We start from the raw sequence: 24,368 nt of genomic DNA on the forward strand, positions 1-24,368 counted from the left end.
TTTTATAAAGTGAGTTAATAGAGACTGACATGGATTCACAAATTCACCCCACAAAAGTATATGTGCGTGTGTGTGTGTGTGTGTGTGTGTGTCTGTGTGTAGGAGGGTCGCTGTGTGTCGATAGGGAATTGGGATCACCTGTACTGTGACATGAACCCTAGGTCACAGTTGAGGCCATCCCCATTGGTTCTGAAATTTGCTATCAGCCTCTGGTCGGGCCCATTCAGCTGCTGCCTGTGTCGAAGTCTGCCTTGGAGGATTGTCACCTGAAGGTCCGCGGTTGAATGTCCTGGACCACGGAAGTGCTCTCCAGCTGCGAAGGGGCACAAATGTCTGTGATTGATGTGCAGTTCCATTCATCTGTTGCTGTACCCTTTGCTCGCTTTCACCAATGTACCATGCCTCAAAACATCCTTGCCTGCAGCGTGGATTTTTTTTTTAGATTAGATTACTTACAGAGTGGAAACATGCCCTTTGGTTCAACAGGTCCACACCAACCCGCAGAAGTGCAACCCACGCAGATCCATTCCCCTACACGTCACACTACGGGCAATTTAATATGGCCACTTCACCTAACCTGCACATTTCTGGACTGTGGGGGCAAACCGGAGCACACCCACACAGACACTGGGAGAATGCGCAAACTCCACACAGTCAGTCGCCTTAGGGGGGAATTAAACCTGGGTCTCTGGCGCTGTGAGGCAGCAGTGCTAACCACTGTGCCGAGATTAGCGTCAGCCAAAACATTATGGCACGGACACAGCACACAGGGACTCACACCTTCAAAATAATATCGGGGCTGACACTAATTGTTAAAGTTCACCTGAGAATGTAACTTTCAAAAAAGGTTTGCAAATTACATAAGAAAGAAGTGAAGCTAACATGGTCATTCTAACAGATAGAAGATTTAACAAACAATCAAGATATTTTTCAATGCATAATTTCAATTACATCACACTGTCAACATTTGCTATAAGTTCTGTATCTTATAACTCTTGTACTCCACGAACACCGGATAGAGGAGCAGCCCTCCAAAAGCTAATGCTTCCAATTTAACCTGTTGGACTATGACCTGGTATTGTATGATTTATAACTTCGTATTAGAATGCGGACTTCACAATTAAAACAGAGATGAAGAAGCATTTATTCTCTCTGACAGTTCTGGATCAGTGGACTTTCTTGTAGCAGAAGGCTGTTGAGGAAGTGTCATTAGGTGTAATGAGGCTGAGATCGGCAGATCTTCAAACTGCAAAGACATTCAGCGTTATGGGGAAAGGTAAGAAAGTGCAGTTCAAGGTTATCAGATCAGACATGAAACCATTCAATAGCGGAGCAGACTTAATGGTCTGAATGGTGTCTTTCTGTTCCTAAAATTGTTGGCCTTAATATGAAACTGCAAAACCGACCTGAGTAAAACGTGCCAAATTAAAAAAACGTGGTCCCCCCGGAACACTGAACCGAGGTGCAATGAACAAAGAACAACACAAATGGCAGATAATATGAGTAATTGATATGGAGTGGTCAGTACACCAAGATAAACAGGAAAACCGATATTCAGTATCGACATTGAACCTGGCTCCACGAAATATGTAGTTAACTCTCACAAACCACCATTCCCCTTCCATTTTAGTGACGCCCTCTCCGTTCTTGATTTAAACTGATTGAACGTCAGGCAATTGCAGCTGACGTTGCTGATGCGGAACTGTAACATACAGGGAAGCGCTTCTGTCTGCTGCACAACATCATTCTGCTTCGAAAGATCAGGCAGCATTTCATATCGATTACTGTAAACGTTAACATTTAACAAGCCATGACAGTGAAAGCATTGAAACCTCATCACTATACTACGAGGGAAGATTTCTGTTATCACCACCCTGGACACCATGAGATTCATCATTCTATTCTCCCATGCTTCTATGCATGATGCCCTCGGCTCTACTCCAGTCTTGTTGTTTGCCTTACAACACTGAGGCTAACCAATCATCTGTTGCATTGAAGTTTCTAATGTATGAGACCTTACCTCTGAGCTGGCAATGTGCTGGCTCAGTGGTGATATCACTGGCCTTGTAAACGAGAAAAGTGTTTGAAATATCCCATTCCTGTTTTTCAGTCCAAGAACTTGAGGAAAACCGTTCGGCAGGAGAGGAAATAGCGGGCGTGAGCAACGATCTAGTTTTGCTGCAAGAACGTGGTGAGGCAGTATGAACTACAGAGTAATGGGTAAACAATGGGCAAGGAACGCTGGGACGGGAGGGGATGAATGCATCCTTTCTTTGCTGTAACCAGACACTGTTGTTGAAATCTGAAATTGGACAATATCAGCCAAGTGGGCGAAATCTGACTTTCTGTTTGTTTTCTCCCGAGGCCTGTTTCACTCCTGTGAAAATGTGCCTGCGTGCTTCAGTCTGTGGGTAAAAATGGGCTTCAGTTCCCCAACTGGGTGTGAACATATTTTACCCATCTCAAAATTCAATCCCATTTATTGCATCTTACAAGATTAAAACGTTCCAGGGTAATTAACATTGAGATGAACACGTGAAACATCAGAGTTTACATGGTTACGGACCAGGTGCTTGGAAGGGAGATGATGGGACCCATTTCTGTGCTGTAAACACTTGATAATTCATTCATTTTTGAGGGGAAACGTATCTGCAGTGACACAATTTTAAAAACTGTGTTATGAAGAAACGGTGCAACAGTTTCTGCCCTCATCCCTGGTGAACCAGTGGTTAGTATTCGGCGCTTTCACTGAGTGGCCTGGGTGTCATTACCGTTCAGGAAATCAGGACTTTTTGTACCTGATGCAGAGAGAGCAGGTCTACCAGGAATCTGTTTAATGCCTTAGATCAGTCAATACCCCAGCTCATCAAAGAAGGGAAAAGTGCCTTCCTCCTCACTGCGCAGTCGGACAGTTCATCCTTCATTCTCCTCTGAGTCCACTTCACAAAGAGTTTCAAAATACGATCAAAACTGAGTCTCAGCGATTCCTTTTCTGTGCTTTTCATACACAGAAGCTGCAGCGATTGAATGGGTTGCTTTCTGAAAATGAAACGTACTTATGAACAATATGCTTTGCTATTTCAGGATTGTCTTCTTTGACAGCGCTGAGACATGATTGATGTTCTCTATGATATGGAAGTGCCAGTGTTTGAGTTGGGTAGACAAAGTTAAAAATTACACAACATCAGGGCATAGCCCAGCAGGTTTATTTGGAAGCACGAGGTTTCAGGGAGCCGTTCCTTCATCTGGTGGGTGTCTTTCTGCCGAAACTTGATGTATGTGTCAACATGCGCAATCTTTTGGAAGATCATCTGGACTTTAACGGATCGTTCGTGGTGTCGAGGGTACCCCTGACTTGGATGTGTTGGTGTTGGACTGGGGTGGACAAATTTGAAAATCACGCAAAGCCAGATTAGAGTCCAATAGTTGTCAACCATCTGATGAAGAAGCTGTTGCTTCCAAATATGCCTGTTCGATGCAACGTGGTGCTGTGGGATTGTATAACTCTGATTGTCCTTGGTAATGTTTAACTTATCGAAGACAGTGAAATAATGTTCGTTCGTAGAGATGGAAATTCCAAATGTTAACCACCTCAGTGTAACAAAAAAATTAAATTTGATGCGCTGTGAATCTCCGCAATGCGCTTGAGCCAAGTAAATTTCGAACCTATAGCCATCTGATCCGTAGCCAGGTGTACGAATGGTTGTAACACTGGCCAGATGCACAGCTGAGATTTTACACTCTGCAGAGGTGTGGTGTTAACAAGGACATGAGCAATAACAGTAACAGTCCCAAGGTGAACAAAAAACAAAGATAATCACCATCATTGATTCACTTCAAATTGTCCTCAAATAAAACTACCATTCACAATCTGATCAGTCAATCAATTAGGTCACCGCTGATCACGGAAATTTCAACTTATTTTGCTGCGTTTCCACAATAATTCGAGGTAAACTCAATGACAACATCGCGTTTCCCATAATTTTCAGATTTAGGTTACGTCAATGACCTGTTCGTATTTGCAGGAAACTAAGTAACATGAAATGAGTGAAAAAGTCCTTTTGGTCATGTAATCCAGTGTAGAATAGGTCAGAAAAGAAAAGTCAAAGACCTGAAACATCACTCGCATTTCTCTCTGTATTAATGCGTATTCCTGAGTTGAATATTTGCAGGACTTGTCTTCAATATCGAAAGAATTATTTTTCCCACGACAGATTCTTCATAAAACAATTTACATTTGAGGTGTTGAAACTTATTTTACTTCAGATTAAATTGGTTGAATATCCTTTCCCCCAGCCTAATATCCCAATACTGCCTTCTCTTCCATGTATATACAAGCTGCTCCAGGTGAGGTTGCAGCTCCCAACCTGACGTTCCATTGCTCCTTGCTGCTCAATGTCAATAGAAGCTTCTGCAAGTAAGATTGGAGCTCCCACACTGATGTCCCAATGCTCCATGGTGCTCCATATCATTAAATGCTGATCCAGGTGAGAGTGGAGCTCCCAGACTGATCTCGCAAAGCTCCCTGCTCCATGTTAAATGAAGCTGGCCCAAATGAGATTGATGTCGCAGTCTGATGTCCCAATGCTCCCTGGTACTCCATGTCATGAAAAGCTGCTCCAGATGAGGGTAGAGCTATCCAACTGATCTCGCAATGATCCCTGGTCCATGTCAACAGATGTTGCTCCAAATGAGGTTGGATCTCGCAGTCTGATGTCCCAATGCTCCCTGCCGCTCCATGTTAATAAAAGCAGCTCCAGGTGTGGTTGGAACTCCCAGTCTGATGTCACAATGCTCCTTGGTCCATGTCTACAGAAGCTGCTCCAGATGAGGTGGGAGCTGCCATCCCTGGCAGCTCCCTCACCTCTATACGATCATAGAAATATGATGCAATTCTGGAGCCATTGGTGGAATATCCGTACCATGAGAACTTAATCGTATTTTTCATCACCACCGAATCATACTAAAATACTTTCTTTCTTAAACTTTATTTAGCATGTGCATATTGCAGTCAATGCGAAGTAAGATAATTGTGTTAACTGACGTATGTTCAATAAAAATTACAACTTATTTTTCATGTTGAGTTACTGCTACTTAAAAAGGATAATGTTTTTTTTAATAAAATCATAGTTTTATTCCGTGTAAGCGAACGTGGTTTGTATTATTTAAATTGAACTTGTTCGCCGTGTAAAATGATGAAATAGATCTCAATTTCAAAATAAAATTGGTATTGTTGTCATCCACCTTGAAATGTGGTCATAGAGATATACAGCATTGAAACAGACCCTTCAGTCCAACCTGCTCATGCCGACCAGATATCCCAACCCAATCTAGTCCCACCCGCCAGCACCCGGTCCATATCCCTCCATACCCATCCTCTTCATATTCCCATCCAAATGCCTCTTAAATGTTGCAGTTGTGCCAGCCTCCACCACATCCTCTGGCAGCTCATTCCATACACGTACCACCCTCTGTATGAAAACGTTGTCCCTTAGGTCTCATTTATATCTTTCCCCTCTCAAACTAAACCTATGCCATCTAGTTGTGGACTCCCTCATCCCAGGGAAAAGACTTTGTCCATTTATCGTATCCATGCCCCTCATAATTTTGTAAACATGTATAAGGTCAGCCCTCAGCCTCCAATGCTCCAGAGGAAACAGCTCCAGTCTGTTCAGCCTCTCCATAATGCTCAAACCCTCCAACCCTGGCAACATCCTTGGAAATCCTTTCTGAACCCTTTCAAGTTTCACAACATCTTTCCAATAGGCAGGAGACCAGAATTGCACGCAATATTCCAACAGTGGCCTAACCAATGCCCTGAACAGCCGCAGCATGACCTCCCAACTCCTGTACTCAATACTTTGAACAATAAAGGAAAGCATGCCAAACGCCATCTTCACTATCCTATCTACCTGCGTCTCTACTTTGAAGGAGCTATGAACCTGCACTCCAATGTCTCTTTCTTCAGCAACATTCCCAAGCCCCTATCATTATTTGTATAAGTCCTGCTGAGATTTGCTTTCCCAAAATGCAACACCTCGCATTTATCCGAATTAAACTTTATCTGCCATTTTAAGCCCATTTGCCCATCTGGCCAGATCCTGTTATAATCTGAGGTACCCCTCTTCGTTGTGCACTACATCTCCAATTTTGGTGTCATCTCTAAACTTACTAACTGTACCTCTGTTGCTGATATCCAAATCATTTATGTAAATTATATAAACTCGAGGACGCAGCACCGATCCTTGTGGCACTCCACTAGTCACAGGCCTCCAGTCTGAAAAGCAACCCTCCACTGCCACCCTCAGTCGTTTACCTTCGAGCCAGTTCTGTATCTAAATGGCTGGTTCTCCCTTTATTCCATGAGATCTAACCTTCCTAATCAGTCGTCCATGAAGTCCAAATAGATCACATCTACTACTCTGCCCTCATCAATCTTCTTTGTTACTTCTTCAAAAAAACTCAATCAAGTTTGTGAGACATGATTTCCCACGAAAGCCATGTTAGGTATTAGAACGAAACGTCTGTTAATGACATTCGTTTAAAGACACTTTAGATGTTTATGCAGCATTAATCTGTGGTTATTGATGAACAGTTTATGTTCACTTCCTGCAATTAACATGCTGATTTCTCCAGTTGTTCATAGTTCAGTGTGATGCATCCAGTGTGTGCATAACGAGAGGGAGCTTGCTTCCCACATCTCGTGTTTATCTGTGTCTTATATCCAACCTTCATCAATGGCAAGAGCAAGGGGGAAAGGGCGAGACCAATGTGTAAGTCTGTCCGTGCCAATGCACGGTACCCACATTGGCAATTCTCTACTGTGCATTCACAGCCAGTTTTCTGTACCGCTACACCCACCCCCTGCACCTTTTGAAATATCTCTATTATTTTGTGGTGTCTCTCTGTGCTCTTACCAGCAAGATGAATCATATCTACCCAACCTGCTCCAGATTTCATGTGATAAAACACTCATTAAGAATCCCATTGCATTAAACATGCACATCGCATCTCTCGTTATTTCGTTTCCCTGGATCTCTTTGATAAGATTAACGATCACAGCAACTTTACTTGGAAAAGAAAATCGCGTTCCTTTTCATTATCCCAATTCAGTCTACATTTCGTTAAGTTCAGGCTTCGGTCTCAAATTATTCTTTGAAGTTTTATAATGTGGTCGATACAGATAAACTAACCATTTGAGTTCCAATTTCAATAAGACAGCTGTGATAATCCAAAAACAGCGACGAGAGTGGGATTCGAACCCACGCGTGTAGAACACAATGGATAAGCAGTCCATCGGCTTAACCTCTCGGCCACCTCGTCGCATTAGCACTGTAGGGTAGAACATAATCTCCCAGACGATCACAATCTCATCATCTCTGGGGAATCTCCCATTCACAACCTCCAACCTCATTGTCCATAAACCTCACACTGCCCGATTCTCCCTCCTTCCTAAGATCTGCTGTCTCTGCCTGCGCCTGTTTAACCCGACTCATCTCTTTCTACCTCAACACCTTCCTGTCTCCCCAGTCCAGGAAACTCTCACCTACGTTAGTGACACCACCTATGCACTTCATCTCCTCCAAGACTTTAATTTCCCTGGTCCACAATGCGTCATCTTCACATTGGAGATCCAGTCCCAGTACACATGCATCAGCTATGACGGAAGTCTCCAAGCCCTCTGTTTCTTCATCTCACCCCATCCCAACCAGTACCCTTCCACCGACACCCTCATCCAGCTGGCTAAACTGGTTTTCACCCTCAACAACTTTTCTGTCCAATCCTCCCACATCCTCCGAACCGAAGGGGTAGCCATGGGCACACACATGTGACCTAGCTATGCCTGCCTGTTTGTCAGATATGTGGAATTGTCCAACTTTCGCAGTTACTCTGGCACCTCTCTCCACTTGTTCCTCCGCTACATTGATGAATTCATTGGCCCCACTTCCTGCTCCCACGAGGAGGTTGAACAGTTCACCAATGAACACCTTTCTCCCAGAACTCAAATTCATCTGTATCTTCTTGGGAACTCCCTTCCACTTCTTGGACCTGTCCATCACCGTCTCCAGCGAATGACCAATGACAGACATATATTACAAGCCCACCGACTCCCACAGCTACCAACACGACACCTCCTCCCTCCCCACCTCGTGTAAAAACACCATCCCTTATTCCTAATTCCTCCGCCTCTAGCATATTTTCTCCCAGGATGACCAATTCCACCTCAGAAAGTCCCAGTTGGTCTCCTTCCCACGTGGTTGACGATGCCCATCAGTGCATCTCCTCCACTTCACTCACCACCGCCCTTAAGCCCCACCCCTCCCGCAACAAGAACAGAATCCCATGGTCCTCAACTTTCACCCCACCAAACTGAGCATAAAACACATCAGACTCCACCACTCCTGCAATCTCCATACAGACCCCACTGTCAGGTATATATTTCCCTCCACACCCCTATCAGCATTCTGAAAAGACCATTCCATCCACGAACACCTCGTCAGGTCTACAACCCCCAATAAACCCACACCCCACTATTGGCATATTTCCATGCCACCGCAGGAATGGTAAAAGCAGCTCCCACACCACTCCACTCATCTCCGTCAAAGGCCCCAAGGGATCCTTCCACATCTGTTAGAAATTCACCTGTACAACGTATAATGTCATCTACTGCATCTGTTGAACCCAGTGTGGTCTCCTCGATATCAGGGAGACAGGACACCTTCTTGCAGATCATTTCAGAGAACATCTTTAGGACGACGCACCCACCACCTTCACCATCCCGTGACTGAACACTTCAACTCCCCCTTCCCACTCCGTCAAAGACGTGCAGGTCCTGGGCCTCCTTCAGCGCCAAACCATAACCACCCAATACCTGGAGGACGAATGCCGTATATTGCGCCTTTGAATTCTGTCACCTCACAGGATAAGTGTGTATTTGAACAGTTTCCTCATTTCCCTTGCCTCAAGTCTCAAGCCTCAAACTTGGGACCGCCCTCTGGACTCATTCCATCACGGCTCCTTCTGAACTATCATCTTCTCCCTCACCTTCATCCAACCACCCTTTCCCAACTATCTCCCCCAACCCCAAATCCCTACCATTTATCTATCAGTCCCGAAACAAAAGCCTTATTCCTGTTGAAGGGCTTATGTCTGAAACGTGGATTCTCCTGCTCGTCGGATGCTGACTACCTGGTGTGCTTTTCCAGCACCACACTTCCGACTCTGATCTCCAGCATCTGCAGTCCGAACTTTCTCCTTAGGAATAATCAATGACCTCGGAGTGAAGATGTCCCTGGATTGCATTGATCACAGTGTGTCTGAGTTTTGCGTGTATTTTGGGTGATGGTAGTCTGGGTCTGAGACGAGCGCTTAACCCCCAGACAACGGGAATGGTATCAGATAGCGAAGTTAGGGTGGGCTGAAGTGAAGTGGAAAATTCTGTCAGAAGGTGGGTCAGTACAAATGCATCACATCACCCAGACTGTAAAAGATACACAGAAGGAGCAAAGCAACTTCAATGCAGGCACAATGACAGGTAAATTAGAAAGAAGACAATTGAACACACTGAGATGGAGTGGAATTATTTATGAGAAAGGATTAAATATTGAAGCTATTTTACATACAGACTGTCGTCACATTGGAAAAAGGAATTTCCTGCAAAGTAACGGTGATATTTGCCTGCGACATCACAATTCCGAGACACTGACATATTATCTTCTGCAACAGCGTGGCCTAGTGAAAGCATGATCGGCCCATCAATCAGAATTCAATACTTCAAAGCTCTCCTCTGCGCTGTACAACCTATTTGCTGCTCCTGTAGTCAGATCCCAATCGCTTCACAGTGTACCTTTTACTGCTTCCTGCCTCACGTAAATACTTGAAACATGATCCAATCCCCAGGGTTTCCGCTTTAACCCATATTTTGTAACTCCCGAGCTGACACAGGTACGAGTGACCAATTGGCCTTTTCGAGCGCTCTCACTCTGTATGATCTGAATGATAAAATGCACTGTATCTGATCCGCAGGATACACTGCAGAAATTATCCCATCCCAGCGGACTGAGCTGCCTCCATTGATAGAGCTGTTTCCATTGGTAGAGTATCACAAAGTCACAGCGAACGTCTTTTGATGTCATCCGCGAAGGTACTTGCTACAAAAAAGCGGAAGACGGCTGGAAACTGCTGTCATCAGTGCGATATACAGAGGGCCAGCGGGATCCAAGTGGCCATAAACCAAAAATCAATGGATAAAAATATTCTTCTTTTGAGAAGAATCCAATTCAGACCATCAAGTTAACACTTCCTGGGGAGACAATGGATGTGGGAGAGCGGACAGTCTCAACTGGTTGCAGCAGGTACAATCTTGGTCCGTGTGACAACAAAAGCAGAAACCTGGAACTGTTTATCTTGCTTCTGAAAAACAGGTTAGCAAATTTTGAAGAGCATAGATATTTTTCCCTGGTGTTCATGATATGACCAAGAGCAGAATACGGTTCCCTGAGTATGGTCTGACTTCTGTGTTATGGACTGTGATATTCTGCTCACATGATCTGAACACAAAAAAGAAATGACTCAGTGACAATATCTGCTGAATCGGATTCCGTGAAGAACAGAAGCCGATGGAATGAAAAGAGCCATAAGAGCGGGAATGCAGCAAATTATTTTGCAGACTAAAGGAGAGTGCACAGTACTGTTTCCAGGGGTCAATATCTGTGCAAGTAGACTGAAACAGCGTTGGGTGTTGTTGTACTGCATCTTTTGTATCATGGTACAAAAGCACTGAACTTTTGTATAGAGGGGGCAACTTCAAAATCCCCAAAGAGGCAAAACACACAAATGAGGCAAACAACAAAGTAACCACACAATTTGGTGTTACATCATGCAGTAAACTTCCCTGCTCAAATTTCGTTCAAAATCGCTCTCTGTCTAAATCCTAATACTGATATTCGAACAGTGAATGGTCTATGTCAATAGAAACTGCTCTGATCTCACAACTTCAGTATTTCATACCCAACCCCTTATATATGACTAGCAATAGTGATTGATCCCTCACTCTGTAACTTCAGCCCACGTAGAGAACAAATAACTATAAGAACAACAGTCATGTATGTAACTAGGATTTGACCCGATTCTGCTGCAACCAATCCAGTCAGCTGTAATTGAAATTGCTTCCACCTTTCCGTGTCGGTTATAAGTTTGCACAGCTTAGTGGTGAGTTTTCATTCATTGAATTGGACCGAGCATCCTATCTCAGGTTGAAATATATAGGGATATAAAGACAAGATAAAAGACATGGGCAGTGTTTCCTGGACTATAAACACGTTAGGAATGACACAGTCATGATACCATGTCGTTAGAAACGATGGAAATAAGGTTAACTGGGAGGTAAAGCCACTAGAAACGAAAAGAGGGGGTTTAATGGGATGGTGGCATTGAATAAGGAATAATGTGGGAGAAATCAGGAAAGACTTAGTTGTGTCCGAAGAGAGGTTATCCAGCTGATGTGAAGTCGTTACGAGTAAATACGAGGGAAATTCCCTCGTTTAGGTGAGTGGAAACTAGACGTTAGACCTTCAAACCCATCAGGAAATGATAAAGAAGTTTGGAGTAGGTATTTTTATTCTGAGAGTTATTGAATTCGGAGATGAATTTTCAGAAATAGAATCATTTTAGGAGCTGATTCAAGAATATTTGAAAAGCGAGTGCAGGCAGACATGGAGTGAATTAGATTAGATTAGATTAGATTAGATTACTTATAGTTTGGAAACAGGCCCTTCGGACCAACAAGTCCACACCGACCCGTTGAACCGCAAACCACCCAGACCAATTCCGCTACATTTACCCCTGTACCTAACAGTACGGGCAATTTAACACAGCTAATTCACCTAACCTGCACATGTTTGGACTGTGGGAGGAAACCGGAGCACCCTGAGCAAACCCACTCAACCACAGGGAGAATTAAACAGCTACAGTGATTCTGGACTTCCTGGATGGGGATGCAAAATGGAAACATTCATAGGAAAGAAATTGCATAACACCTGCAACTGAAAATGTTAAGTATAAGAAGAGCTGGTGGAGTTGGATGGTGCAGCAACTCATTCAACATGAAATATTATATACTGTGAATGCACTGAGTTGTTTGGTTTAGCTCTTGATTGGAAGTCTGTTAAACCAGTTAGTCAGCGGACTGAGCTATGAGAAAAGTGAGACCAACTGCGTGGGATTAATTCTCTCACTGTCTCAGGTTTCCACAAGGATCATCATCTCTACCACTCACCTGATCTGTAATATTGTGGTGCCTCGAGTGAGCAAGATTTGGCCTGTCGATGTAAAACATCATTATCATTGCCATCTGTTGTCTTGAACATTTGGTCATAATCAACCGAAAGGAGAGTGAGTCCATTTAATATTCTTTTAAATCCGCTTGAAAAATCCTGCGTCAAGATTCAACCTTATTCCAGATGGACCCTTTGTTCCTCACAAAAGCAAAACTACTTGCCTAGATGCTTTACCAGGTTTACTGACAATAGTCAAACTCCACAAGGAGTTAAATCTAATACTTTCGATTGATTGAATGAGCTGTGCAGCTTGCAGGAAATTGAATGATATGAAACGATTTATACAGACTTTCCCAGGATGTAATCCAGTGCTGGGTCAGCGATTTGAGGAAGGTCATCAAGCTAAAACTACACCTCTGTTTCTCTATCCACAGATGGATATTCACCCGGGGAATATTTGCAGATTTTCTGTGAATAATTGGCATGTTTAACAAAGGCAAAACATTTCCCCACGTCAGAAACTGGAATTTACAAACAAAGGCTAATTTACTCAACATTGTTTTCAACTGCGCTTCAGTCTGATGCGTCAATAATCCCTGGTAAATGTCAGTAACAGCATCTTCAGATAAGCATTCAACTTCCAACTTGGCATGTTATGCACCTTTAAGTATTAGGCGCTGACCAATTGCGCGACTGGAGCCACAGACAGCGTAACTGTCATGTGACCTACACGTACTTTGGTAACTTTAACTCAATGCTCTACTTTTGCTGTGATTATTAGGTTCCATACAGTATGGAAACCGACGCTTCGGACCCAAAAGTCCACACCAACCCTCCGAAGAGTAACCCAACCAGAACAATTTCCCCTCTGACAAATGCACTATGGGCAATTTAGAATGACCAACTCACCTGCACAATCTTTGGACTGTGGTAGGAAACTGGAACACCCGGAGAATACCCACACATTCACGGGAGAATGTGCAATCTCGACACAGACAGTCCACCGAGGCTGAAATGGAACTTTAGTCCCTGTTGAGGCAGCAGTACAAACCATTGGACCACACAACACTGTGGGATCTTTAGTGGCGATGTGTTGCCCCACTGGTACCTCAATCACTCACCCTGCTTTATTTCCCTGAACCATCTGGTTCTGAAATTAAAGCTATTGCAGACAAGGTGAAACTGACATGAACCTGTGATTATTGAAGCATCAGGTTCACGAAAAGGATACCAAAGGGACACAAAAAATGTGAAAAAATACACGACATCGAAAAATGGGATTCCGTTGGTTCCTGTGTTGTTTACAGACAATGTTACATTGCCGCTGTCGCAGGGCTTTTCCTTCGATCAGCTTCAATCGGCTCAGAATTCGACTCAATGAAACTTCAGCAACTTCCTTCTGAAAGTTCATACAGGTAATAGGAAACAAATTGCTTACATTAATAATCTTCATCATTCCTACATCCAAGAACACGTTGCACAGTTTGCAGAAATTTGGAGATGTAAGAATGTTATACAATAACAAAAATTCAATTACAGTTTAAATCATAAAGTAGGAAGAATACACAGAAAGTCCCAGCATGTCAGAAATTCACGTGACCAGAACTACAGCCCAGCAGAATGGAAATCTGTCCCTGAATCCCAATACGTTTGCTTGCTCCATGTACCCAGTTGGAAACCTGTGTGAAGGAGCATGCAGTCTGACAGAGCACCTGAGAGAATCCTTCACTGTCTGATCTAAAGCTGCAATAGGAGCTGTCTGTTCTGGCTGTGAGAGCGGTGGTGAAAAAGGGAGGACGCTGATATTTCATAGTGTCGATTCACATTGTCCTCATCATGTTAATTTTGAAAACCCTCTGTAAGAAACAGCACAGAAACAGAGGAACAGGGGGAGGCTATTCCAAACACGTGTCCTACCCGTCGTTTGATATCATCATGGCTGACCAACACCTCAATGTCTTTACCCAGCTCATCCACAACATCCTGTCACAGAACGGGATAAAGACATTTAAGCAATCGAACATTTCTGTGCATTTGGGAGGGAAATGTGTTTAGCGACAATGAGTTTCTGCACGAAATTTGCAGGTTTTGCGAGTGAGCATCTGGTTCTGGTCTGATCATGATTCCGTAAAAACTCACAACCAAGAAGGTAAGGAATTGCCTCTGGTCAGTTGCAGGGACAAGAACTCCAGAAGACAGGAATTGGCGATGAATCAGCACAACAATCAATGATTCAGCTGAAAACTGAACTAAACTCCAATTCTGGTGTGGTTCAAATTCACAAACTTTGTGGTGCAATGAAAAGCGTGTTAGATTTCTACAAAATTGCTAAACTTGCTATTCTCAGTCGTGATTACACTGCAGCCACATCTCCATAATCTCTGCTCAACCTGACTGGGTTCACACTATATAAAGCTACCATTTCACTGGCCTTATTGAAAAGTTCCCAGCTTCATTCTTGCCCCATTGAAGGCTGCTCTCAAGCAACTAATGTTTCTCCATCTCAATTATTGCATATCGTTCTCTACCATCATCTTGAACTTTACAATAAAATGATCGCTCTGCCCCAAAACCATCCCCTACCGACAGTGGATCCTCTTGCACCACCTCTTTCCCAAGTAGCAGGTCCAACAGTACGTGCTGTCTTGGGCTGGACACATACTCCTGCAGTCAGCTCTCCTCCATGTAATCCAGGAACACTTGCCCATCGAGACTCTTCACAACCAGTATCTCTGTCAAGATCTGATTAAATTAAGTTTCTCGGTCGAACTAATCTGCAGTATTATATCGCTCGCAAATGCCCCTGCATATTTATTCACTCCAACCTTTCCAATGATTGCTGGCCGACAGACTGTACCTCACAGTGTAATTGTATACTTTTTGTTCTGTAGCTCCAGCCAAATTCATTCTGTCCTTGGACGGATCCTCTTTCTCTTGGACTCCTCAACTAACGCTAATCCAAATCAATACTTCTACTTTCATCCTTTCCCTTCCCTTCTATCATTTTGGAATCCTTTATACTCAGCAATATTTAACACCAAGTCCTGTCAATCTTGAGCCAGCTCTCGGTGATCAGTCCATCAGATTTCGTCACACCAATCTGCATCTGGAACTCCCGCACTCCGGGTATTCATGTCTATGCAGAGTACCACAGATTAAGGTTTTCTTTCTTACTCAATCTTCCACTGATAAGCTTGTTGCCGTAAACTAGTACCAACTGCATCTCCCATTATTTTGAGAATCCTGGTAGGCTCCTCTACGATTCCTTTTTGGATCCTAAGCATACACCAAGTTATTTTCAACCCCTCCCACACACCCCGGATGACATTTAGTCCCAGCTCTGTCACGTTAGCCCATGCAGCTTCTACAGCTGCTGCCTTCCCCAGAACCACTCCCTATTTCCCAGGATTCCCAGGAATCTGAAGCCCTTCCTGCTGCAGCATGGTCATCTACCTGAAACTACGAGTTTTGTTCTCACTTGGACACGGCACTGGGAGTATTCCAGGGATTGCCACATTTGAGGTCCCGCTTGTAACCATCCACCTAGCTCCCTAAATTCTGATGCCCAGACCACTTCATCCTTCCTACCCAGGTCATTCCGACCAACTTGGACATGACATTTGACTGCTCACTGGCCCTCAGACGAATGTCCTGCAGACACATTGACAATCTTAACTCCACTATCCTGGAATTATTTCCATGCTGACATCTTCTTCAATTTCCTGTCTCCCCTGTGCCTTTTGCTCCTTCTTCCTCTCCTGTACATTTAGGCTGCTTGTGGTACCAGACATGGCTCTGACTACACTCACCTGAGCAGCCAACACCTACATCAGCTTCCAAACTGGGAAACTGTATTGGGAGGGAGACATCAGGCTATTCCTGGATTCCCTGACTGTTTCTCTTCAACTGCCTAGTCCCCTATTCCCTTCCATATTCCAGGCCGTCATGTCTGCAGTGTGATTTGCTCTGTGTGTGTGCCATCCCCTAACTCTCAGCATAACACAGTCTCGAGTCACTGTCTGAGCTCCAAGACCCAGTGTTTTTCTAGGACATCAGCAGGGGCTATGACTTCCCAATGTAACAGAATACATTTTCCATCCGACAAATATGTCTTGCCATGTCGTAAAATGCAACATGTCCAGAGTAACTTAACTAATTACTTAGAATGAAGTTAACATCAGGGAAATAACAATATGGTTAAGTCCCTTATTCAACTGTGGCTTACTGAGGGAAATTTTCGATACTAGCTCAGAATTTCACTTCTCCCTCCTATTTCTGTGTTCAACCCTTATTTCAGAGTTGAAAAACTAAATTTGCATATTATAGCAATTAACGGACAGTTGCTTATAACGGTGTATTTATCAACCAATGAACTTACAGACTTTCTGTGATGGCTCTTGCACTTCTGTCAAACTCAGTGCAGGCAGGTCCCAGCAGCAGAAAGTTATATCTGTGCCTCCCAGGTACGTATAATCCCCCAGCTCCCACTCCACTCTGCTCCCTCACAGGGTCACAATCTTTGTGACTCCCAGGGATGTGTAATCCTCCACCTCCCACTCCACTCCGAACCCTCACAGGGTCACCGTCTCTGTGAATCCCGGGTACGTGTAATCCTCCAGCTCCCACTCCACTCCGCTCCCTCACAGGGTCACCGTCTCTGTGAGGCATGATTAGGCCTTGATCCTCAGTGCTGATTTATATCCTCCCACTTTGCTGCCTCCGTAACTCCCAGGTGTAAGTTAGCCTCAAGCCTCTGCTCCAAGTTACACCCTCACACAGTCACTCCGTCTGTGGCTCGGTGCTGATTTTAAGCCTCCTGCTCTGCTGTTTCTCCAACTCCAAGTCCCAGTCGGCCTTGATCCTCGTGGCTGATGTATATTCTTTCGCTTTGTGCTGCTTTCACTCAGGTTCCCTCCCTTTGCGACTCCCAGGCAATGTTAGGACTCAAGCCTCAGCTGAGATTTATAACATCCCATTCCGCACTGCTCTCTTATAGGATCGCAGTTGTTCCTGGAAAACAGTGGAAACGAGGAGGATTAGACAGAGCAGATGGTGTTACAGTGATTAAGCAAGCTATATGGGATGGAACAGGTTATGTGGGGAGCAAGGCAGACCTGCAGCAACTAAAGACGTTTACTGAAGAGATATGAGAGTTTCAGACATCGAAGAAGGCAAAGGAAATAGAAAGATGGTAGCTTGTTCATGACGCAGCTTTGTAGAGCCTAAAGGGCTCTTTCAGAAATGCTTACAGAGATGTGCAGACTTCAACAAATGCAAATTGACATCCAGCAAGTGTTGACTGGTCCTGGAGACTTGGATGTGACAGACTTGGTTTTGACAGACAGAGTGAGAAGACTTGCAGTAACTTGGGGTAATATAAACCTTTGGGGCAGTGATGGTTTTCAAAGACCCTCAGGAATTGAGGAGGTGCAGAGAATGGGAGCATTCCAAATAGTGGGATTGTGGGGGCTGGAATCCTGAGATGGATAAGGAGGATGAAATGTGTCAATTTTACACACACACACATTGTAATTATAGAGATTTAAGGAAGGGAACCTGTGCTGCCATTGATTACAGTGATATGGAGAGTTACAGAAACTGAAGGGGTTACAAATTTAAAAAAGGAGGGAGTTTGGGCGATCAGATGTTTAAACAAGAATAAAGAAAATTTCGAGATCTCAGGCACAGATGTGAATGGAGGAGGTGAGATGTTGTGAGGAATTGTCAGATTTATAAGGCGAGGAGGATGTCAGATATGAAAGGGAGAGCTGCATTGTCTGTCTGCAGTTAGAGACATGAGGAGTGTTGTAGCGCCTGCTGGAGGGGACACAGATAACAACAGCTCCAACGGCTGGTACAGTGGCTCAGGAAGGCAGCTCACCCCCACCTTCTCAGGGACAACTCCAAATCAACAATAAATGCTGGTGCAGCCAACAAAGCTCATGTTCATGAATGAATAAAAGATCTACAAGTAGCACTGAGGTCACTCAGGAAGGGTCTTTCAATAGCACTTCACAAACCCGGAACCACTATACACTGGAAGGACAGGAGCTCCAGGTGCACGGGAACCCCAGCATTTCCAACGTGCCCTCCAAGGCACGCTCCATCCTCTCAGCACTATGTCTGTCCCTGCACCCAAAGGACTGTAATGGGTCAGGAAGGCAGGTCACCACCACCTTCTCCAGGGAATTACAGATGGGCAGGTAACGGTGAAACTCTGCTGCTGACAGCCAGAGAGAAAAATAAATCCAGCAGTGGGTGTGAAATGAAATTTCCGTTTCAGACCAACATGCTGAACATGGATAGAGGATTTGTCTGATTGGCACAAGGCAGAGAGTGTGAAGAAAGGGGTCTTTTTCACGATGGAAATTGGTGATGAAGGGAGCTCCGCAGGAATCAGTGTTGGGACTACACTCTACACGTTAATCATTCAGAGTCTGGACAAAGAATGTGAAAGGGTACGAGATATGGGTTTCCAAGAAATATCCCAGGGATGAATTTCGTGCCATATGAGGACCAGGTGAAGTCTCTGGGTCTGTACTTGATGAGGTTTCAGAGGGCACGGCAGAATCTCATTCAAACTTACTGAATTCTGAGGGGCCTGGATGGAACGGACGTGGGGAGGATGTTTCCACTAGTACGAGAGACTAGGGTCCAAGGGCACAGCTTCAGAGTAAAGGGATGACCCTTTGGTATGTAGATGTGGAGGAATTTATTCAGCCAGAGGGTGATGGAACTGTGGAACTCACTGCCTCATGGGGCTGTGGATGCTCAGTAATTCAGTGTATCTAACACAGAGATAGCTCGGTTCTTGATGAGTGAGGGGATTAAGGGTTACAGGGAGTAAATGGAAGAATGGGGTTGAGAAACGATTCATCCATATTCGAATAGTAGAATAGACCTGATGGAATGAATGGCCTAATTCTACCCCTATACATGATGGTCTTATGGACTGCGCTTATTCCATGGGATTCTAAGTGTGCAGTAAGCATTTCTGGCATATCTTTTACCATACATTCCAGTACTTTCCTGATTATCGCTGTCACCCCTTGGTTTCGGATCAAGGGCAGAAAGCTCCGCCACTGAGTAACGTGGGAATTCTTGTGTATAAATCTCAGAAAAGTGGAATAGAGGGACAACAGATCATAGAGAATGTAAATGGAATGCTGGCATTGATTTCAAAGGGAATGGAGAATAAAAATAGAGGAAGCTTATAATAAATATAGAGGACTCCAGTCAGCCCACACTGAGAATATGGTGAACAGGTTTGGTCTCCTATCTAAAGGGAAAATGTCCTTGCATTGGAGGCAGCCCAGCGAATGTTCAACAGGCTGTTCTTCAACGTGGAGGGATATTGATGAGAAGAGGTAGAGAAGGTTGAACTTGTAGTCGTTAAAATTTAGAAAATGAGGCAAATTTATTGATGCACCAAAGAATCTTTTGTTCTTACAGATACGGTACTGAGACATTGTTTCCCTGAAAAATGATCTCTAACTGGAGATAACTGGGAATACAGATATCAGAGAAGTTAACAGAGAAAAGGGGGTTGTAGAGACTGGAGGATGTTTCAGAGTTCAGGTGGTTTGAGATCACTGTTGGTGATTAGAGTTCAGATCGGTTGTCGGGCTGAAAGATGTCAAGGAGAGTTACAGGGTTATCAGTTCTGAAGGATTTACAAAGATCGGGAGGAATATAGGGACTAGAGATTACACAGTACGAGTTGGAGCTACAGAAGTGTTTAGAGAAAGGGAGGGTTATAGGCAATGTAGATTAGTCAGATTGGGTGGTATTTGGAACAACAAGAGTTTATAGAGAAAGGGAGGATTGTTGGTGCCGGGAATTACACTGACATGGACAATAGTTGAAGCTGCAGGGGTGAGTGACATAGGGAGGGTTGAAGGGGCTGGAACAGTTCACACAGCCAGGGAGAAGTGTAGGGATTGGAGGAGCCAGAGATACTGAAAGTTGTAGGGCTGCAGGAGTTCAGAGAGTTAGTGAGGCTGTGAGGGCAGGTTTCCAGCATTCCCATCAGTTACACAGAGATGTGGAGTGCTGCTCTGGAGGAGGTTACAGAAATCAACAGGGTTGCAGATACTGGAAGATATTACAAAGACAGTGAGCTGTAGTATTTGTGGAGGTTACAGCGACAGGATGTATTGAAGAGTTGGAGACTGCTACAGGTATTAAACATGCTGCCAGGGATCAATAACCTTCCATCGACCAGGGGGATTGGAAGCTCTGGAGATAAAGAATAAGAATTGCAGTAACTGAAGAATATCTCAGAGATGGGGAGTAACATATGAGTTAGAGGAGTTATAACATGAGATGGGCTTTATTCAATGGAGTCAGAAAAGATAAAGGGAGATATGAAGGGATCACAGGTGATCAAAAGGACGGTGAGGATTCTCACTGTAGGATTGGGGTAGTTTACACAGACAGGGAGTATTTTGTGGAATGGTGCTATTTACAGTGATTATGAAGTTGTATGGAATTGGGGAACGAACAGAGATAAGAAAGGCTGTAGTTAATGAAAACATTTGTTGATGTCGGATGCTGATGTTCTGGAAATTAATTGGACCGGAAAGCTGGACAATATGTCAGAGGTTACAGAGACATGAACAGCAATAGAGACTGGAGACACGAACACAGATTGGGAGCATTGCACACACTAGAGGAGGTTTCTGCTTTAGTGATGGTTGTAGGGGAGTGTGACGTTTACACAGATAGGTGTATAAGAGCTGGAGAAGGCTATGGAGATGATTAGATTGATGGGGAGACTGAAGGAGCTTACATTGACAGAGCGGGTGATAGTGACGGGAGAATGTGACAGAGATCGTAAGTTTTGTAGAAACTGATCAGGAGAGACGCAAACGTTGGAGTTGGTTCCACAGATCGGGGGTGTTACAGGGACCTGAGAGGATTACGCAGATGGGGAGGATTGCAGGATGTTCACATTTTCAGAGTGTTCCAGGACTGGAAAAGGTTACACCGTTAAGGAGGGAGCTGTGGGAGCTTCAGGGACTCGGAGGTTTGAAGGGTTTGTGGCTGTTTATGGATAGAAGGAGAAATAAGGGATAATAATATGAAACGCAGAGGGAGAGTTTAGATTAGATTCCCTTCAGCATGGGAACACGTACTTCAGCCCAACAAGTCCACAACAACTCTCCAAAGAGTAACCCATCCAGACCCACATCTCTCTGACAATGCAATAAACATTATGGGCAACTTAGAATGGCCAATTCACCTGACCTGTACATCTTTGGCCTGTGGGATGAAACCAGAACACCCAGCGGAAACCCACACAGACACAGGGAGAATGTGCAAACACCACAAAGACAGTCACCCGACGAACCTCGGTCCCTGGCGCTGTGAGGCACCATTGCTCACCACTGAACCACCATGCAAGCCAAATTGCAGAATTACACAAAGAGAGGGTGTTTGAGGTGCTGGGAGGGATGTAGGGAGTGGAGCAGCAAACAGAGATGTGGAGTGCTGTTGTGATTTGAAAAGTGTTTGGAGGTATTTATATTGATAAGGAGTGCAGTAGGGATGGGAGAAGGTTACTGTGATTGTGTGGTGCTGTAGGCCAGGAGGCAGGTGCGTTGTAGGGCTTGCAGAACGTTACAGTGATATCATGTTCTCCTGGGGCTTGAGGAAGGTAAACAGGTGGGTATTTCGGTCCAGGCTGGAACTTTTAATAGAGACGGGGGCACTGTAAGTATTGTGCAAGAATACAGAACTAGGCATTATTGTTCTGAGTGCAGAATGAGATTATTGAGATTGGGCATGTTATCGTCACTGAAGCAATTTACACATAGAGAGAGTCGTCAGCATTCGAGTAGGTTTAAAAGATACAGCGGGAATATGGGAGGGTGGAGGTTATAGAAACATGAAATTTTCTTGGAAGTACAAGTATTCAAGACACTGGCGTAAATGAGTTGGACCGAAAGGTATGTCTCCTTGCTGTATGACTCTATCACACAACAAGAGACAGCGTGAGGGGGAATATAGAACAGAAGGATCCCAGGTTTCAATGCCATCTCCTTGGGGGGAGGCCTGCTTTCCCATCTGTTGTACTGATTCTCACTATGACAGCACAGACCTGGATTGATAACTGTCAACTTCCTATATTGACATGGGAAGGCTCAGTACAGCAGTGATGAAAGTAAACAAGAGTGTGGGGATTGAGCCTGAAAACCATCTTGCTCTGTGTTTACCCTTCAACACTGTATCGATGTCATGTCTTCCGGACCTTACATGCACTCTACTCGGTTCACTGTGAGTGATCTTACCTATCTGCAGGATTAACTTCAGGCTCCAGATCTCTCTCTCTCCTTCTCTCTGGCTAACCAAATATCTTCAGTGTGGTCATGAACGAAACAGGGATTGGGAATTCTGCTTAGTCAGAAGCATCCTGATTACCTACAGGAGACAGAGAAATAGAGAGAATGGGAAATTTGACTGATGCATTGAGGGTTACACATGGAGAATGGCACTGAGCCCCACAGAGATCTGAAATATCCCAATCTGCATCCCTGACCTGTGCTACCTCGTCTCCCTGGAGTGGAGAGATCGATTGCTCAGGATCTGGAGTAGTTGCAAAAGCTGCAGTCACTGGCATCAATTAAACCCTCACGGTGACAGATACCACATGGAGAGATATCACCAGAGTGCAGGAAGGTATCACAATCAAACCACGGTCACGAAGACGGTGCACTGGGATCAGCACTCACGAATGAGGTAGCTATCAGTGGGCCAGGCAATGGCCTCGGGTTACTCTCACTCGACTGTTCATCCAGAATTTAATCCCGGTAGCAGGGATACCCCTCCGACTACTTAATACCCTTTAAGTAAGGAAATCTGTTATAGGTTGCTGGTCTGGCCTACATATGTATCCAGACCCAGAGCAATGGGTTTGACTCTCAAATTCCCTCTGAAATGATCTGGCAATCCACTTAGCTCAAAGGTTGGTCAGGGTGGGCCTGAGATACTGGTCAGCCAGAGACAGCAACATGCTATGAGTGCATTAAAACCAACCCTGCTGGAAGCAGTGTCCTGGTCAATTTTTGTCGGTAGGTTTATGGACAGGGCTTTAAACTGACAAAGAGGATGCAGGGACAGGGTTCAGGTGAATGGAGCTTTCCAAATCCAAAGAGAAAAGGTGAAGCATCAGAACAGCATGGGAATGTGGCTGAAGACAAGCAGAAAGGAAGAGTAAGGGACAGAGTTGAAAGAAAACTGTACACCAGCGAATAGGATTGTAATAGGACATTGTGGGAAAATGTAAATTATTAAGTTTTTTTTCGAAAGGATAAACTATCTGTATTATGGTAACTTGTGACACAGAGAAAAATGGGATGTAGTCACCAGACAGACGTGATTACAGGGTGAACAAAAGGTGGAACATAAATATTCAACAGTAAACAACCTTACAGGAACTCAGGGAGAATGGAAAAGCAAAATGGGATCCCTGACAGTAATGGATAACAAAGGCCTTACAGAGAAAGAATTTGGCCTCAGATTATGCAGCTGAATCAGCCTAAATGCACATTCTGGGTGCCACGTGTCAAAAACAATAGCAAGAGAACAGTTTTTAAACTGCCTTGCAGTATTTCGTTGCTCATCCCTGCATTAAACAGGAATTCATTGCACTCTGTTACAAAGGTGGTGTGATGATTTTGGGAGACCTCAATCTTTGTATAATCTGGGACAGACATATTGGCAAGAATGATATTATCCGAGATCTGTCTTGAATATTTTAGGCAGTGTTTCTTTGAATAACACATTGTGCAAATGGCTAGGGATGTACCTATCTCAGATCGACCGTTGGGTGATGAAGCTGAGTGAATGAATAATATTGCATCGAGATCCTTGAAGAAATTATACCGGAATTTAAAGAGATTATGACATTTTAAAGTGACCATAAAGCATACTAAAGCATCAGTAACAAAGCCAATTACATGATATTGAAAGAAAAAACTGACCAAGGTAAACAGGGTAAACAGACTGAAATGTCAGGCTGTAAATGAACAGTGGAAAACATTTAGAGCCAGAGAGACCAAGAGACGTACAGCACATAAACGGACCCTT

At 44.2% G+C, this 24,368-nt stretch overlaps 1 non-coding gene across 1 annotated transcript; it reads right to left on the reverse strand.

Moving 5' to 3' along the window:
• Positions 1 to 7,241: 7,241 nt before the first annotated feature.
• On the reverse strand, positions 7,242 to 7,323 carry trnas-gcu (transfer RNA serine (anticodon GCU)). The gene has a single exon. It is a non-coding gene; the product is annotated as a tRNA-Ser (tRNA).
• Positions 7,324 to 24,368: the final 17,045 nt, after the last annotated feature.

Source organism: Chiloscyllium punctatum, unplaced genomic scaffold (genome assembly GCF_047496795.1).
Source record: "Chiloscyllium punctatum isolate Juve2018m unplaced genomic scaffold, sChiPun1.3 scaffold_210, whole genome shotgun sequence".
Taxonomy (NCBI): Eukaryota; Metazoa; Chordata; class Chondrichthyes; order Orectolobiformes; family Hemiscylliidae; genus Chiloscyllium; species Chiloscyllium punctatum.